Source organism: Sphaerodactylus townsendi, linkage group LG05 (assembly GCF_021028975.2).
Source record: "Sphaerodactylus townsendi isolate TG3544 linkage group LG05, MPM_Stown_v2.3, whole genome shotgun sequence".
Taxonomy (NCBI): Eukaryota; Metazoa; Chordata; class Lepidosauria; order Squamata; family Sphaerodactylidae; genus Sphaerodactylus; species Sphaerodactylus townsendi.
This window is the reverse complement of record NC_059429.1, coordinates 115,618,440-115,636,117: the sequence shown is the minus strand read 5'-3', so window position 1 is coordinate 115,636,117 and position 17,678 is coordinate 115,618,440. Positions and strand designations below refer to the sequence as shown.

Genomic DNA, 17,678 nt, shown 5'->3' with positions numbered 1-17,678 from the left:
TTGTGTTATTCATTCAGTGTTGCAATTCTGTTTGTTACCATTATTATTGTTCTCATTACTTCCTGTTCTTTATTGTTGGAAGAGATCTTACTGCTTTATCATGTCAGTTGTTACTGGAGCTCAAGATGGATGCCCGGCCTTCCACAGGAAGTAAGCAATTTTTAGTTCCTCCCTCCCTGACGAGGATGCCCTCATTGCTCGCCAGGAGAAGGCCCCTTCACAGTAAGTGATCAATGGACCGTTTCTATTTAAGATACATTAGGATTAGTTGGCTATACATGCAGTGTTTACATTTTTTGATAAATGAATTTCATCAATCCATTCACAGATACAAAATGTAAATTTCTCAAAAATGTAAATTTGTGTCTGCAGGGATAACATTCCTCTTACATCAAAAATATTATATATAAAATATAGAGTTGAGAAAAAGGCCTTAATCTTATTGTTACTGTGCAGATCTATGTAGACAGACCTACTATGTTTCAAGAACTTCAATGAATAGAAAATTGTTTGAAATGAATAAATCTGCACAAAGAACTAAGTGTGAGGAGGGAGGGGCAAGCAGTATAAATGAAAGTGAAGCCTTTTGAGGAGAATGCCCTACAAGTCTTGTGATCTCCGTGTATATAATCTGAGATTTATCATATTCTCTCCCTTGAATAAAATTATATTGGCAGGAAGCCGTAAAAGAGACCCAGTTTGGGAATATTTTAATGAAGTTTCTTTTCCTATGGGTAAGGCAGGGATGCTTTCAAAATTCAAATACTGAAGCAAAGAAATGCAAGGCCTAGTGACCTGGATGAAATTATAGATAGTTAACCTCACAATAATTCCATAATTATCTATCTGTGTGTTTCTAATAGTATAATTAAATCAGTATTTTTACACTGTAACTAAAACTAATCTGAAATGTTATTGGAAAAATGAAACCTTCATCTGGTTGCAAATATTAAGATTATACTATCATGAATGTGTCCTTATATACACAACCATGATTTAAACCTCATCTTATTGACCAGGGAATTAAATTGTGATTTAATTCAAATCCACCTTGGCTGTTATTTCACTGTTTATAATCAGAAGAGACTATAACCTTATTATTGCTGTTTTTATGTTGTTAAATTATTTAAGCGCTCCCCAAAAATCATAATTTAACAATATCAGTCTCTACTAAAACTGATTTAACTATGACTTGTTCACTAATTGTTTGAGATGAACTGACTCAGGACACTGAATGGTTCTTGGATAATGTAATTCCTGATTGCTTTCTGTCTTTAAAAGCAGAGCTACTTGACTTTTTATGTTGCTTTGCTGCGGGAGATTATTACAACATTTGTTTTCAGGTAAATACTGGGAATAGTGTAAGGGAAAGCGCTTGCTGTGATAAACTGTACTTAAAAAGCCAGCAGCGGCTGCAGGTCAGCGTTTCATGTTTTGACACTCACAGCCTCCATTAGTAGTTGGGTGGTGGGAACTGCGTACTGTTTTTCCTACAAGAAAATACAGTCGAAGTAATGGCATTAACATAAAGCTGCATACTCTTTAGAACATATTTTGTGGGTTCATTTTTTCATATCCCACTTTTCTTTACTCATAGGTCTTAAAGGTGTCCCATCCAGTCTTTGACCCATGCCCATTATGTGCCTTTCAGCCACACCATGGAATCTTTTCCCTCAGCAAACCTCCACTGCCTATATTTATCGGAGATAGGATCTACGGATAATGTTTATTCAAAGATGCTTCTTTTGGCGCTGTTCTTTTTTGAAGGGGCAGCCCTTCCTGAAACGACTGACTCCTCCTGGGTAGGGACTGCTGGCTGGGACCCTTTTGACCCTTTCAGGGTCGCTGCTCTGGTCCTCTCTGCTAAAGACCTGCTAAATGTCTCTCGTGGGGGGGAAAGAACCAAGACGCCATTTACTGACCTCTGATTTTAGACGGGCAAAACAAAATGCGTGTTTTCCTTTCCCCTTCTAACAGCCCAACAAGCCCTACTGACAAAAACTAACTACAAGAACATCCACTGACAAAAATAGACAAAAACAAACAAAAAAACCTAAAAAGAAGAAGAGAGAACCTATACTGGCTATTGGACTCAGTAGAATCACTGCTCTCTCTGCTGAGGCAGGAAAAATACTGGAGCACGAGGTGGACGCCCAAGCCTTCCACAGGAAGTAGCAAGTTCTGCTGGAGGCGGGGAACATCTGGATGGGTGTTTCCCAACTCTTGCTCAGGGAGGCAGGATGAAGAATTATGTCACTTTCTGGGCATTGGCTGGGAGCCCATCCCCAATCTTCAGTTTACATCCTGCCTCGCCAGGGAGAGCAGCGTTTTTCAAACCTCTGCTTGAGAAGGGATTTCGTTCCTCTAATTCTACTTCACTACTTTACCTTTTCCATTTCCTCAACTACTTCTCTTCCCCCTCCATACTCGCATCCATCCTCCCATCCCCCCCCCCACCTCCACTTGTAGCCACAACTTCTTGCCACGAGGCGCTTTTCCCCACCCCCTATGGCCTATGGCTACCTCTCCTTTCTCACTGGAGAAGCAGGGCTTCACCCCATTGCTCGCTGAGCACACTAGGGCTGCCTGCAAAGGGGAAAAGAGCGCCAGACCCGCTCCTGAGCACCAGAAAACTGCAAAGAGCACCCCGGTGGAGGAACACACCCACAGACTGCTGGAACCACGCGCTAAGAAGCCGCAGCAACCTGGAAAAGAAAAAGCAGCAACCGGCGGCCCACATAGGGGCTTGATTGAGATGTCCCTTGTCGCCCACCAGGAGAAGGCCCCGTCACAGTAAGTGACCAATGGACCGTTTCCCCCAGCAAACCTCCACTGCCTATATTTATTGAAGATAGGATCTATGGTTAATATTTATTCAAAGATACTCATTTACACTTCCATTCTCTTGTGTGTAATTCTGGAATTTAGTACTCTTATTGCTCTCATGATTCTGGGATTTTCAAATAGACTTGTTATGAAGAAAGCAGAAAGGAAAGGGTATTTCTTCATATCACCACTTGTTGAGTGGAGTGATGATTATTGATCTGATCTTACTGACTGTTTTGCAAGCTTCCCCAATCTCGATGGTAGCAATTTGCTACTGGGGAAGACCTAGCTCAGACTGTTCTGACCTTTGAATCAATCTTCACAATATTTTTGCAGGTCAAAATATCCTAGGATATCCGACACGGAGTGCATGCATTACTAGGTTTCTTTTTATTTTTTTATTTGATTTCTTTGTCATCCTTCCCTGGAGGCTCAGAGCAATTTAAAACTTTCATTAAAACCATCTAAATCAACAATAAATACACTAAAATAATTTGTTAAAATGTATCTCACTCTAAAATAATAACACTATTGTGGCCATCAGACCTTAGATGCTAATCTCTGCCTCCCTGGACAATGCCCAGATCAGGTGATACTTCACTCGTTTTACCACCAATGGCAATAGCAGCTGGATGCTCTGACATCACCTTGGCCACAGGAGCTTCTCTTTGTCGACTCTGCCCAGACTGTGCACAAAATACAGAGGGAGAAGGTGGAAGAATTAGTAATTGCTTTTTATTGTCTGTGGTTTTCTACCTTGCTCCAAATGTCTGTGCTACCACCTGTACATCTTCCTCTGAGCAGAGATATGCTCCATCAAGGACCCAATTTTTCATCTGGATCCCTCCCGACTGAACTTCACTATGTGGCGCTTGAAAGGAGGTCCTTGATTAGAGAAGGTCGTAGTGAAAAAATTGCCAACACCATGTTGGCATCCCAAAGAAAGTCTACTGTACACATGTACAGTGTGATGTGGAAAGCCTACATGCGCTGATCTAGGATTGTGGTTCTCAAACTTTTTGAGTTGCGGAACACTTTTCAGGAAATAAATTTGTCACAGAGAACTATTATTGCCTTTATGCCAAAGGCATGTATGTTCTTTCTTGGCTGTTTTTATCTAGTGGTACATTTTCAGTTGTTAGTCTTTTGCCATATATAATTATACCAAACCATTAATTATTTTTCTAATTCTAAATAGCTTAAATTTTGATCTAAACTTTTCCCACTGTAAGTAATTAAAAATTGGAATTTTAAATATCATTTTCTCAAAACTTCAATTTTGCACATGTGTCTTTGGCTGCAACAGTATTTCCCCCTATCACTGAACCAAAACAACAGAATTGAATATGAAAGGTATTTTTAAACATTTGGCCTTATTAAGCATCAAATTTTATTTCATTCGAAATGTTATTTTCTCCACTGTTTGACAACATTTTGCCACAAATGACGCACTGTGGCTTGTTTTCACTGGTCTCAATGAACCCAAGTAGGAATCGTGTTCTTTTCCCTGTGGCGCTAGTTTCTGAAGAAGTAGGCAGTTGGTCGAACCCTTCAGAGGTTCTGGTGCACCGGCTGTCACTGATTCATCCAAAACCCCTTCATCCTGCCCACCAATTCTAGCACTAGCAACTGCTCCATCTTCTTCCACACTACAATTGAAAAATAATATATCAGCGGGTTAAATAATAAAAATATAGGTCTGGTAAATAAGAAAATAAAAAACTGCATCTAATGTAATGTTTGGCCAAAACTATTAGCTGTTGATGCTTCCACAGCTACTGGTGTCACTGCGATGAAGGTTTTGACAGTTTTCTTTAAGGATCCAGACTTCAGCCAATGATCCACAGAAAGAAATGATGGCATTTTCTGAATCACTATGTAGATGCTCAAAAAAGCCTGGTAAATATGCACAATTGGGATTCTGCCTAGATAGGGCCTTGAATAGGTGGATTAAGGAAAGGAAAGTTCAGACATGTGAAGAACTTAAAAACCTAGTAGGTTTGGAACAGTTCTATAGGCATGTTTCCTCACAGTTCAGTTGGTTCCTGAGGGACACAAAACTGAAGACAGTGGAACAAGCCACCCACTTTTCTTGATGAAATAGAAGGGACATGGTCAAGCTCATATTCCCAATACCCAGCAGGAAAAATAAAGTTTGGGACTTTTCAGAGAGGTTTTATTCATTTGAAACCAACCCGCCAAGGTGGAACTCTCCCCCACAAAGCAGAAAGGGAGAGATAACTTGTTATTTCTGCCAAGAAGAGGGACGTATAAAATCCCATTTTCCAAAATTAGGGAAAGCCAGAATACCAATTACTTGCATATTTGTCTTTATTAAAGAGGCAGATCCTGTGACAAACCAGCCCAGTAACCCTGTTCAAGCTGAAGAAGCCAACCTGAGAAACCAGCCAAACTCCTGCAGGTCTGGAAAGTTAAAGAAGATCTAAACAGGGATTATATGGACACTATGGCAATAAATGATGAGGAATTAGTAGGCTTGGGCCAAAAGTCACTTTAATTAAACCCCATCTGGTACAGAAAAACCAGACTGATCCTATCAAATTAGGGATTAATGGGCCTGAGTTTGAAGTGAAACTGGCAGAAATTCCCATCAAGTACAAAGACTTACTGGGAAAATGGGAGTCTGGGATGACATAGGAGTACCTGTTTTATTGGGAAATGACAAACCAGATTAAGACAGTAAATGTAATAACCAGATGTAGACCTCAGCTTTCAGAAGGGCAGACACTGGTAGCAGAGCCTCAGACATCACAAGTTGAGCCTGTGAAAGTGATGCAGAAGAGCTGATACAAGGCATCCATGCAACAGAGTGGCAGGATGATTATTTGAAAGAACTGTGGTAGAAAGCAGAGAACTCTCTAATTGAAGTGTCTGGAGATTCCCTGCACCTTTATGATTATAAAATTTATTTATCATTGGTATAATATTTTTCATTCATATCAAATTATCTGAGGCATTGTGAATGATTTACAACGTAATAGGTTCTAGTTAACCGTAAGCTATGTGATGCAGAGTGGTATTGTTTTAAATCCTTCATGATTATACAATAGAGACTGTACTGAGTATTTAGGTAGGAGGAAGTGACCTTCCGTCTGGGAAGGGGGAAAAAGCAGCTCATAATTCCCAGAAAGTAGAGGCTGCAGATACTATAGCTAGCTCATGAGACAATTATGTCTGCTCATTTGGGCATCAACAAAACAAGAGACAGAGTACAGGAGATATTTTATTGGCCAACTATGGGGAAAGACATAAGAGCCTTCTGCAAGTCTTGTGAGGCATGCCAGCTTGTGGGCAAAGAAGGTGGTGGGCAAAATGGACTGAGCTGAAGCATGACATATACTTCAGTCTATAATACTTGCTATCTACACTGCTTCACGACATGCTGCAGGAGCAAAATAATTTCTACCCAATACTTCTACACCAGGGGTCAGCAACCTTTACCACCCAAAGAGCTGTTTGGACCCGTTTTCCATGGTCCCGAAGATCTACTGAGCCGGAGAGGCGGCTCCGCATGGAGCTGCCTCCAGTTTGACCCCTCCACTCACCTTTCCTGGAGGGACACGCCCATGCTACCCTCCAATCTCCAAGCCATGCTGAGCCGCAGTATAAGGCTGAAAGAGCTGCATGTGGCTCTGGAGCCGTGGGTTGCAGACCCCTGTTCTACACGATTCATGGCTGCACAAATTCACAACTTTGGTGTCTTATTACATTTATTCCAACCTCTTTGTGGAGCACTTGGAGATGCTTCACATAGCACCAGATGCTCCCTGGAGCACAGTTTGAGAACCATTGGTCTAGGAGAAAGAAGCTGGATCCTATGCTTCCTAACCCCCCTACCATCCTCACTTTTCTCCGACCACCCTTAGACATCAGATAACAGCACTCGCCACGATTGACTGGATGATTGTTCTCTGACCTAACACCCACACATACAATTTCTCAGAGGAGCCAAAGCCGTGAATCGTCCCACAAATTTCCCACATGGAGACTGAATGCAGTTCTTCTGAACGCTCTTACCAAGCCCCCTTTTGAGCCTCTGTCATTGGTCTCTGAAATTCTTGAGGATGAAGCTTATCTTTTTGGTCGCAATCACTTCAGCTATCAAGGCGTCTGACTGAACTCAGCACGTCATCTCTCCACCTGGACTTCTGCTTTTTCTGTAAGGATAAAGTAATGTTGCACACAATTCCCTCCTTTAGTCCAAAAGTTGATTCTAAGTTTCATAGAAATGGAGAGATATGCTTACCATCTTTTTGCGCACTCCCAGACACCCGACTGAAGTGTTGTGTCATGCACTGGACACGACGAGAGCTTTAAAAATATACATCCTCAGAACTCAACCCATTAGAAAGAGTCAGTGTCCATATCCACCTCCTCTCCAAAATTAGCAAAGGGCATCGCAAGCAGTACCATCAGCAAATGTTTGAAATCTTGCTTTGTGGAAGTCTACAAGGCACAGAATCTGGAAATTCTGACCGGAATTATGGCACACTTGGTATGTGGTTCTGCTACCAACACCACCTCTCACAAAAATGCATCTATAGATGAGTTCTGCAAGGCGGCCATTTGGTCTTTGGTGTCAACCTTTGCAAAACATTACAAAATTGACTCTTAATAGCGCTTCAGATGCTGCTGTTGGTTGAAAGGTCTTACAGCATGTACATCAATCTAATCTACAATGACCCACCCATCTTTTGGGACACTGCTATGGAATATCCCACAAGATGTCCTCCACTCAGTGGGAGAACAATAATTGGCTACTTATTGTGAATGGTTCTCCTCCTCTGAGCTAGGAGGACATCTTGCCCTTCCCAAGGTCGTCATAAATTTTTTCAAGACAACCTTATTTCCATCTTTTGCCTATTTTGCCTATTCTCCTTCTGCAATGGTTATTATTGGTTAATTAAGTTAAAATTAGTTTGTTATAGTTATAGTACTAATGTGAACAGCTTTATGGAGTTTCCAAACTGAGGGAAGAGAGGAAGGAGACAGAAAGGAAGAAAGTAGAAAACAGGAAGGAGTAAAAAGTTATTTTCTGCCTCCCTGATTGGATGGTGAGAAACACCTACAAGATGTCCTCCTAGCTCAGAGAAGAAGGACCGTTCACAGTAAGTAGCCAATGGTTGTTTTCTTAGACTCTTTTTTTTGCTGTATTGTCTGCCAGTGGGAATCTGTAATTTGATTTGTGTCAGTTTTGCTGCTGAGTGCAAACTCTTGTCTTGTGGTTAGAGGTTGGACCTAGGTGGCATTTTAGTTCTTGTCAAATGCATGATTCTTCCAAGTGGTCCTGTGAGTACTGAGTTAGTACTTAATATGCTTTTGCCTCTTGAAACTTGTTAGCGCAGGTAAATAGATAGTTTCCATAATTTGAATCCATTGAACCGTAAATGGCAGATGTTTGTGGTGGTGGAATTTTTCTTGCCTTTTCCTTTACTAACAGCCCTCAAAGATCCTTGAAAAGCTAACGCTGAGGGTCAGTAGAGCATCCTGGAAAAAAATACAATGAAGATTCAGGTGAACATTCCTCTCCGCCGTATTATTTCTGTAGAAAACTTTTTAACTTTTTCTCTGCTGGCATTTCCACCTGACTCCCCCTCATTTCTGCATCTCCCCACATTCACCACTTGCAGCATTTGTCCACATTGCTCCCTTTGACTGGAGTTTTATGAGTGCTGGGGCAAGGGTCAGATGGGAAGATATGCTTCCACTAGTTCACATGCACACACAGCCCACTGGGTTCAGCCACAGGTAGGGGTGGTGATTTGGTAAATACCCGAATAACCCCTTATTGGGTTTTTTGGTTGTTGTTTTTTCTTACACCGAAAGAAATTCCCAGGCTATTTGGCAGAGCCTAATATGATTCAGCTTTATTGGCTCAAGAGGACCAACTGAATGCTGGTGGCTAGCATTCAGTTAAAGCTCCCCCCACCCCCCTCCACTGCCAGTCCCCAAGTCCACATGGACTTTGGAAGTGGTGGAGGAGCTGAGAAAACGTATCCGTTGAATGCTGCAGTCCAGCATTCAGTTGAAGATACCCCTTCCCCAACATCAGCTGGAAGAACCGAAACATTTCGTCTCTTAAAATATCAGCTTTATGTGGCTTTACTGGAAATGTCCAGGTTTTTATTTACCCCAAACCAAAATTTACCAAGCACGATTGTTTGCGCTAAAGAAAATGTCTTTCCCAAGAAAATGTCTTTCCCAAGACCTGCTGCAGAGCTCGGTTTGCACAAGGGCTCTCCTCTCCCCCACCCCCAGTTTCTGCTGCAGGGTCTGTACCAGAAAAGCTGCCTGAGGATCAGGAAATCCCTCTGGAAGAGCAGACAAGAAAGGTGGCAAGAATCTTGAAAACTAACCTTTTGTGTGAATGGAAGTGTATTCTGCTTGTGGGAACAAGTCTTTAAATGCAAGCTATAAAGATGAATTGATTTTGGCTCTTCCCAATTATCACTGTTCTACTTGTTCGAAGCGTTATCGTGAACTAATTCAGGTACTGCAGTTACATTTAAGATTATAAGTGGGCCCAGTCCAGCTGACCTTTTGTTTGATTTACTTTGGCCGTGACCCAATAGCTACTAGTGGCCTTGTCTGAACTCTTAGGCTGTCTAGACAATTGTCTTAGTGCCTTCTTAGGGATCCAAGTCATTACTATTTAAATGATTTAGCTAGTTGTAAATTATTTTGGTACAGCATGGGTATGAAAATAATAAATTTGAGCCTCCAGATTGTAACTTGCTGAAGTTAGGAATTATGGTTTAAAACTGGTTTGTAATCCTAGGGTGAGGGGGAAGGAGCCATTGTTAACTGGTTTAGAATGAACAGTAAGCCATAGTTGGCACTAAAATAGAAATTGTTTGTTGACTCCAAATAAGAGACAGTATTAAGGAAGTGGCAGTGTGTGAGCAGAGGGCTCTTTCATGTAGTACCACAAGGGTCCCCAACCTTTTTGAGCTGTGAGGGGGTGGGGGTGAGCACAGTCACAAAATGGATGCCCACAGTTGGTAGATCCACCCACAGAATGTCAAGGAATGAGGTTTTTAAAATCAGTCAGCAGGCATCAGTAAAAGTGTTGGTTGGAGCTGATCAGAGAAAGCTTTCTGTGTGGATTGAATGAAAGTAACTGCTTGAAATTTCATCTAGTGTTTGGCACAATATGGGTTATATGTTGCTGTACCATAAAGTATCTACCTACCTTCAACTTTGTCCCTAGTCCCTGTGTACTGAGAGGAGAGGAATGGCCTCTTGTTCTCTCTGGATTCAGAACGGAAGAGGTCCTTTGAAAAAGATGACCCAAAAGGCAATTCTTAGGGTTCATAATATGACAGGCGGGGCTGCACAATCACCTGAGGCTCAAGACCCAAATGTTATTGTTACTATTATTGTTTTTGATATTTATATGCCACCCTTCCCCTTATTGACTCAGGATGGCTTACATCATGTAAAATACAATAAATATAGTTCATATTAAAAAATTTAACAACATTAGTGCAACATTCTGAGATGGATGGCTACTGAAATCTTTATGTGATGATTGGGGAGGGAGTAGGGAGATGGGGGCTGTTGATTGTACTGTTTCCATCTCAACCATAAGCCCGGTGTAACAATTCTGTCTTGCAGGTCCTTTGAAATTGCATCAAATCTTGCAGGGCCCAGGGCCCCTCGTACAGAATGTTCTACCAGGCGGGGGCCAGGACTGAAAATGTCCTGGTCGCTAAAGTCCACCACTCCAGTGAGCTTTCAGCATAAGGTTGATGGAAGCAAAAAATTTTTGGGTTGTTGTGTATCCTGGCTGAGGGAAACTCAATACATAGAAAAGAAGGCACAATTTTGGTAGTATTTCTATAGCAGTGGTTCCCAACCCCCTGGGGTATGCGCCAGAGTGTTTGGGTGTGCATGAAAAAAAATATGTAATGAGTTTGCTAATTTGAGGGTACAATTTTAGGGAAATGGGTTACCAAGGGGTCTGTGAGTGGAAAAAGGCTGGAGACCACTGCTCTATAGCATATTTTTGTCCTCCATGGAACTCAGGATGGTGATTGTATCTTTGCAATATGTATGAGGAATGTTGTGTAGTAAATAAATAATATAGCTGAAGATGGAGCAGATAAAATGTTGTTTTGCTAGTTGGTAGGAAAGAGGAAGAAGCAGCTGAGGATAAAGGGGGTTGCCAGGAGGAGAAAGAGAGGAAATAGTGGGGAAGGAAGAAAAAGATGCCCATGCAAGGAGGAGTGGGAGCTGTTACTGTTGCCACTACTTGAATAGGCAGGGAGAGGTAACCCTGCATGTGGGGGCGGGGTGAGAAAGAAGAAGAGGAGGGGGGCCAAGGTAGCATCACTTACAGTAGGCAGGTGGGAGGAGGGGTGGAAACCATTGCCCACGTCATTCCTTGGGGACTGTAGAAGCAGGTTCTGTGCATGTGGGGAATAGCAGCAGGGGGAGGGGGGGTTGTTCCACAGGTTTCTCAGAGGGGAGAACCAGAGCTGAGGCTTCAGTGGTGTTCCTGGCTGGTGGGGGAAGGAGAAATAGGGTTAGGGACAAGGGGTGGGAATTGCTACTGCTGTCCCTGCACTATGTGAACAACAGTGGTAGACAGGTGGAAGAGTGGGAACCACCCTCTCCCCCACAAGCCATGGAGACGTCACCAGTGCAAGCAAGGGAGCAGAGGAAAAAGAGGAACCAGTGACTGGGTAGCTCTGCGAACAAGGGGGAGATGATGAGATGCCTGAGCCCTTTGGTATTTCTGGGTAGAATGAGATATTGAGCTGATCTGTATGAACTACATGAGAGATGTGGCTTAGCATCTTGATTTTGCTACTGTGGGTCTTTGCAGCCTCTCCTCTCCAAACTCTTTGGGGGGGGGGCGTTGAGGGGGAATTAGCAGGTTCTGTCCTCAGATGATATTTTTCATGGGTGTGTGTGTGTGTGTGTGCGCGCGCGCGTGTGCGTGCGCGTGTGTGTTTGGACTAGACATCTTCATTGAAATGGGACAGCCATTCTGTCTTAGTCATTGAAAATGTCAGATCTGTCTGCAGTTCAGTCGGTTTCTTCCTGAGCAAACGGGTCTCGTTTCTAGACCTTTCCAACAGGCTGCTGGTAAATCCTCCTTTTGCTGAGTATCCTCTCAGAATATTAAACACTTTGCTTTAATGGCACGCCGTTATAAAAGCGCTATGCGGGCATTATAGATTCTTCCTATCAGAATTTGTAAGATAAAAGAACTGTAGCAGAAGAGGGACTTTTAACTCAGAGGGTTTATGAATCGATTGTCGTCAGCTTCTGCATAAACCACCACATCTCTGATGGTTTATGTATCTGGATCTAAGGAGTGGCTTCTGTTGAGCCATGTGCACTTCTGGTATGTCCTTTAGCTGTCTTGGATATTTTAATTAATTATTTTCCTTCTCTGAAATAGAGATGTTGAGGGAAATTATACTAGAATTAGATGAACCTAGTATAAGTTGCGTCCTTCACATAACTGTCCTTAGCTGAATGGATTTTCATCTAGTTATGTGTGGGGCTTAGGTACTCAAGAGTTGCTTTGCTCATCAAAGTTCCATCCAGTCCAGCTTGCTTTCTCAATTTGCCTCTGTATCTGAAGTCTTTGAGACGTCGAGAGGAATGTATCCATGTCACTCAGACCTTTATATTTTTCTTTATATAGAATATGGCTTCCTCTTAAACATCTAATCCCTTCCCTCCACACCCTTTTTTGTGTGTGCTTTCACCATTCTTGTACTTTTTATATTGCCCGTGATCAGTGTTCCCTCTAATTTTTCCCGACCACTGAGCGGAAACTTTGATGGTTTGAGGAAAAATATTTGAAATTCAGAACTACTGTGTATCCAGCGTATATTTACAATTAAAAAAGCACTTTTCCATTGAGTTATTAGTGCATGGCATGCATCTGGATTAGATGTATAAATAATGGAGCTTTTAAAGGACATCTCTCTATTTGGGGGAGGGTGACCTTAAGTCACAGCTGGTTTTCAGGGCAAGAGATATTCAGAAGTGGTTTGCCATTGCCTGCCTCTTCATATTGACCCTACACTTCTACTAACTCCCATCCACAGCAGACTTTGCTTAGCTTCCAAGCTTGGGCTAGCCTCGGCCATTTAGGACTGAGTCAATAGATGTCTCCATTCATATGCAGAATAGGCATAAAACAAAGATCATCTTTATAATAGACATCTTTGCTCCAGGGAATCTTTTCAATTACTGATCATTGCCTTGTCATAATTCTTCTCTGCCCCCTTTCCGCCCAAAAACAAACCAGTTCTTGTAATTCCCTGTTCCTGAAAAAGAAAAGCCCGAGAATGCTGAGATTGTGTATGATGGAGGAACTTTCTTTTGCACTCTTGAGATCCAGTAATATTGATAATAATGTTACGTCCTGGGAAAAACATCATTCCGGAAAGGGAAGGGGAAAGGGACAATGAAAAAAGGAGGAAAAAATAATGCGAACGAGGGAGAGAGATCAAAAGAGAGAAAGAAAGGAGAGAAAGATGGGGAGATAGAGGAGAGGTAGGTGAAAAGAGATAAAAAAGGAGAGAGATTAAAAGAGAAGATCTGTTAGGATTGCTCTCCAAAGAACCATCCCTCACAGGATTTTAACTAGATCTTTATTTTGCTTTTATTGTGGCTGCCTACAATCTATTCTTTTTGTCTAGTTCCAAATAAAGTTAGCATAAGCCTAATGCTTAAAGTCCCTCTTTATTCACTGATAGAATCTGCGGAGGTTTGAATGCTCCTTCTTTTCCCTGTAAATATCTGTCCAGGTGTATGTTAATGCTAGCAAATAAGAGCTCAAGGAAGCAAATGGGGCAGCTAACAAGAGGTTCTTTCCTAGTTCCTGCCCCTTCCATTTCTTCGCAGAAAGACAATCCTGTTGAAATAATACAGAACAGCTGCTGCTTCTCTCTTGAGGAGAGATGCCATTTGGATACCTGCACAGGGAAAACAGAGCTTGCTCACTAACCCAAAAGAGATCCATCACAAGGCGAGCCAGGGCCGGAAGAGGAGGAAAGTAAACACTTCATTTTCCTTCGAGCACCTTCAACATGTAGACTTTTGGAGTTGTGATTGGAGGAAAATGAAAGTGTCAATGGGAAGCAGGAGCACCATTTTAGGGGAAGAAACGCATGCTGAACTTTTTTCAAATCCCAGCTGCACTGAGAACTGGCACAGCAGAGAAGAAAGTTGCTGCTTCTGGATTGTTTTATCAGGGGTGAGAAGAAATTTGACCTCTTCTGTGCCCCAGCAGAGCTATAGTGGGACTCGCAGCCCACCTGCCTGCCTCCCCCCTTCTCAGGTGGCAGAAACTGAGCTGGATCATGGCAGCTGCATCAGAGACTGCTTGATGGGGAAGGGAGAGGCTCCTTGCTCCTGGTGGAGGAGGGCAGGAGGTTTGGCCCCGAGGAGTCTAGATCCCACTCTAACCATACCTTCCTGACTCTCAGTGCCAGTTGCTGTACTTCTTATCAATTTCCTAAAGTCCTGTAAACCTGGATCAGCCTTGTTGCAGCTGAGATTGTCTAAGACTACCTTTCGTGGGAAATGTAGGGTCCCTAACTGACAAGGCCAAGGCACTCTCCTCGTGGCATAGCCAATGCACTGAAGTTCCTCTCTGATCCTCAGAAGCCCAAGGCTGACCTGTGTTCTGCATGTACTGCTACCTGCTTGGAGTCCATGCTGATGATCTCTCCACGATTCTGGTGGGGGAGGGGGAACAAAGTGCTGATAGGTGGCTGGGCTGGGCTGAGCAGTTCCCTTCTTTTCTCTAGGGTGGGCGACATGGGCAGCAGCTACTGGCCTGGGTAGTTGTCACTGGTCACTGGGTGCTCCCAGTCCTTTCCCAGCTCCTTCTAATTTGACGCATTGATATTCATGCCTAACTGCCCTGCTGGGCAGCCCCTCCCCCTGCTCCAGATCTGCTGCCTCTTTTTAATTTGACGTGCATTATTCGCGCCTAAATAGAACTCCCCCAAATCAGCCGCTCAGTGAACAGCAAATGCTTTTATGTGCTAGGCACCAAGACTATCTGAGTGGCTTCAAGTGCAGGTTACAGGGAACGTTGCCCATGATATTTTAAATGTTGATGTATCTCTACCACCTACATAGATTCCACTGTGTTTTTTAGTAGCATAGCATATTTGCATCACCTTAAAAATTTCCCAGGTGGCTGTACCTCACCAGTTTATTATTAGTGTTCACATTTTTTTCTTCTGCCCTTTCTTCAAGGATCTCAGAATGGCTTTTCACTCCGTAAGGAGAGCCCTGCTTGCTCAGGCCAGTGATTCAATGACATTCCAGACTGTATTCCAGACAGCCAACAAACAGCTAGAGGTCAAGGACTTCCCGATGCTGATTCCTAGCTCTGGTATTTGCTGCATCTGTGTATGGAATCACATTGGCTAATAGTCATTGGACTGCTCATGGCCATCCCTACTTCCACTGGCAGTGAATTCCATGGTTTAATTACTCATTGAGAAGATACCATTTTCCCCTAGTTTCATCCTAAAAGCAACAGAGTGGGGTAGACTAGGCTAAAAGATCGTGGGTTGGGGCCAACAGAACAATTCACAAAGGAATTGGTGGAGCAGACCTTTCCCTGTCTTCCATAATATCCTCTCTGGTGGTTGAGAGAGCAAAGACAACAAAATGCACCACGTTGATGAGGGAGGAATGAAGTAAAATTGGTGGCTTGGATCAGTAGAAGAGAAAACAGTATTAAACATTCCGCCTTTGTTGGGTTACCCTAGCATACCCCAGCATACTTGGATTCATTTTGTTTGTAAGGTTACTAGTGCACTGAGAGGATGTCCAGAATTTTTTTTTTGGGGGGGGGGGGGGGGGGGGGCCATTCCACCAACTTCTTCTGTGAGTTTTTTTGGTTGGATCCTCTCCAGTGGGTCACAATCATTCCATAAGTTTCTTGGCTGAGTGTAAGGCTAGGGTTTTTCTCCCATTTTTGCATCACTTTCTACCTGTTGAATTTCTGAGATTGTGTTGTCTCTCTCTTTCAGCTCTGTATCATCTGTGCCTGCTGTCAAGTTTCAGGCTTGATACAAATTCTGGATGGTGTATTTGAGAAGAACTAGAAACTAATAATCCTACCTTTTGTTCAGTTCTTCAAGGTAATTCCCAAATCAAGATCAGAATTCTAAGTGGATAAACTGTTGTGTCAGTTCCCAAAAATAATTGCTGTGTGAGCTTTTCCAGGCAGTTTTTTAATATGTTAAATTAGTCAAAGATGGGTGGAGAACAATATGGGATAAGGGATGCAGAACTCTAACCTTTTGTACTGTTATACGATAAGAAAACATTTAAATGTAAATACTTAAACATTTTTCAAGAGTTTGAAGAGCTATCTGTGGAACAGGTATTTTCCAGTGTTGGCCATTAGTTAAGTCATCTGTTCTTAAGATTGGACTGCATCATGTTAACATGTTAATTTTTCTTAATAAAACTCCATGACAGAGTTGATTGGATTGTCAACCCCAAAAACTAATGGATCCAGTTGGTTTCCACTGAGCCTGGGGAACTTTGAGAGGCTGACCATTAGCCCTACAGAGGCACTTATACCAGCACAGAATGCTGGATTGCAGGGTACTATTGACAGGATTGCTCTCTGGCACCATCGTTTTCCACTCTTCAAGGAGGGCTCTGAACTCTCCTTTTATCAAGGAGCTGGGCTCTGTGAAGTGCTTGGGAAGACAAGCATCAGTTGGCTGAAAACTGATGCCAAATCTGAACATGCTAGAATACCCATTTAAAGGCCTAAGAAGTAGCAGTGATGATGGCAACAAAGGCTTTGTTTTCCTGTTTCCATTGGATCTGCTGACTCTTGTCCAGCAGGAATATTTTGGGTGGTCCAGGACCTTGGCCTAGTACAGTCTAAATATTAGCGGTAACTATTTTGCTTGATTCTTTACTGACAAAGCTTTCTATTATTCAGTCCAACTTGCATGCCAGACTGAAGGTAGATCCTGTGCTTGATGCATTAGAGGCAATATCTTATTATAGCTCTGTGGATAGTTTCAGTTTGGTCTCCTTGACTGATCTCAACAGAGTTCTTCAGCTTGTGAAGGCCACTTCTTCCAATTGGACCCTTCCTTTCTTCCACTGGAAGAAAGGCACACATTTCTTGGGGAAGATTATTAATATGTCTCTTGTTATAGCAACTTGAGGCTGTGGTCAGGTGACTGAGGGTAAACAAAGAAGCTTGATCCAGACAAGGCAAATGATGGTGATTAGAAAGACAGAGTGTCTTGTCAGTTCCTTTTAGTAGGTTAAGATCTTTGGGGTGCTCTTGGACCTGCTCTTGTTGAACAGATCAACAGGTTGGTGCTGTTCCTAGGAGTGCCTGCTTTGTATAACAAATAGCCTGATCTTCTCAGAACTCAGAAGCTAAGCAAGGGTGTTCCCTGGCTGGTGTTTGGAATAGGGAGACCTCCATGGAATACCAAGGTCATGATGTGGGGGAAGGCAATGACTAACCACCTGTGAACATCTCTTTCCTTAAAACCCCTATAGAGTCACCATAAGTCAGCCATGACTATGTGGGAAAAAATTATGTGGGTTAGATAGATTTGGGACTTGTTGATTTTTAAATGATAAAGTGTTTTTATCCAGTTGTAACCCAGCTGTGCTTTTGAGTGTAGGGTGTTTGTGTGTGTGCCTGTGTGCATGTATTGGAGTGTTCTAAATCAGAGAATTTGCAGGGCCTATAAGACTCAGATATTCTGCCGGGCTTTTAACTGACAGTGCTGGTCCATATGTCATTTTGGCCCTGGGCTAGTGTCCCCTTTCCTTACCTATAAGATCTTGTGAAA

At 42.7% G+C, this 17,678-nt stretch overlaps 1 protein-coding gene across 6 annotated transcripts in view; it reads left to right on the top strand.

Moving 5' to 3' along the window:
* Positions 1 to 17,678, top strand: part of LOC125433184 (activity dependent neuroprotector homeobox) — a 46,551-nt gene that overhangs the window by 17,986 nt on the left and 10,887 nt on the right. For 4 of the 6 annotated variants that reach the window (XM_048497620.1, XM_048497616.1, XM_048497621.1 and 1 more), the window contains exon 2: positions 15,870 to 15,980. The exons of the other annotated variants lie outside the window; for them this stretch is intronic. The gene's annotated coding sequence lies outside the window, so the exon portion shown is untranslated. The remainder of the gene's footprint in view (positions 1 to 15,869; positions 15,981 to 17,678) is intronic. 6 annotated transcript variants of the gene reach the window in all.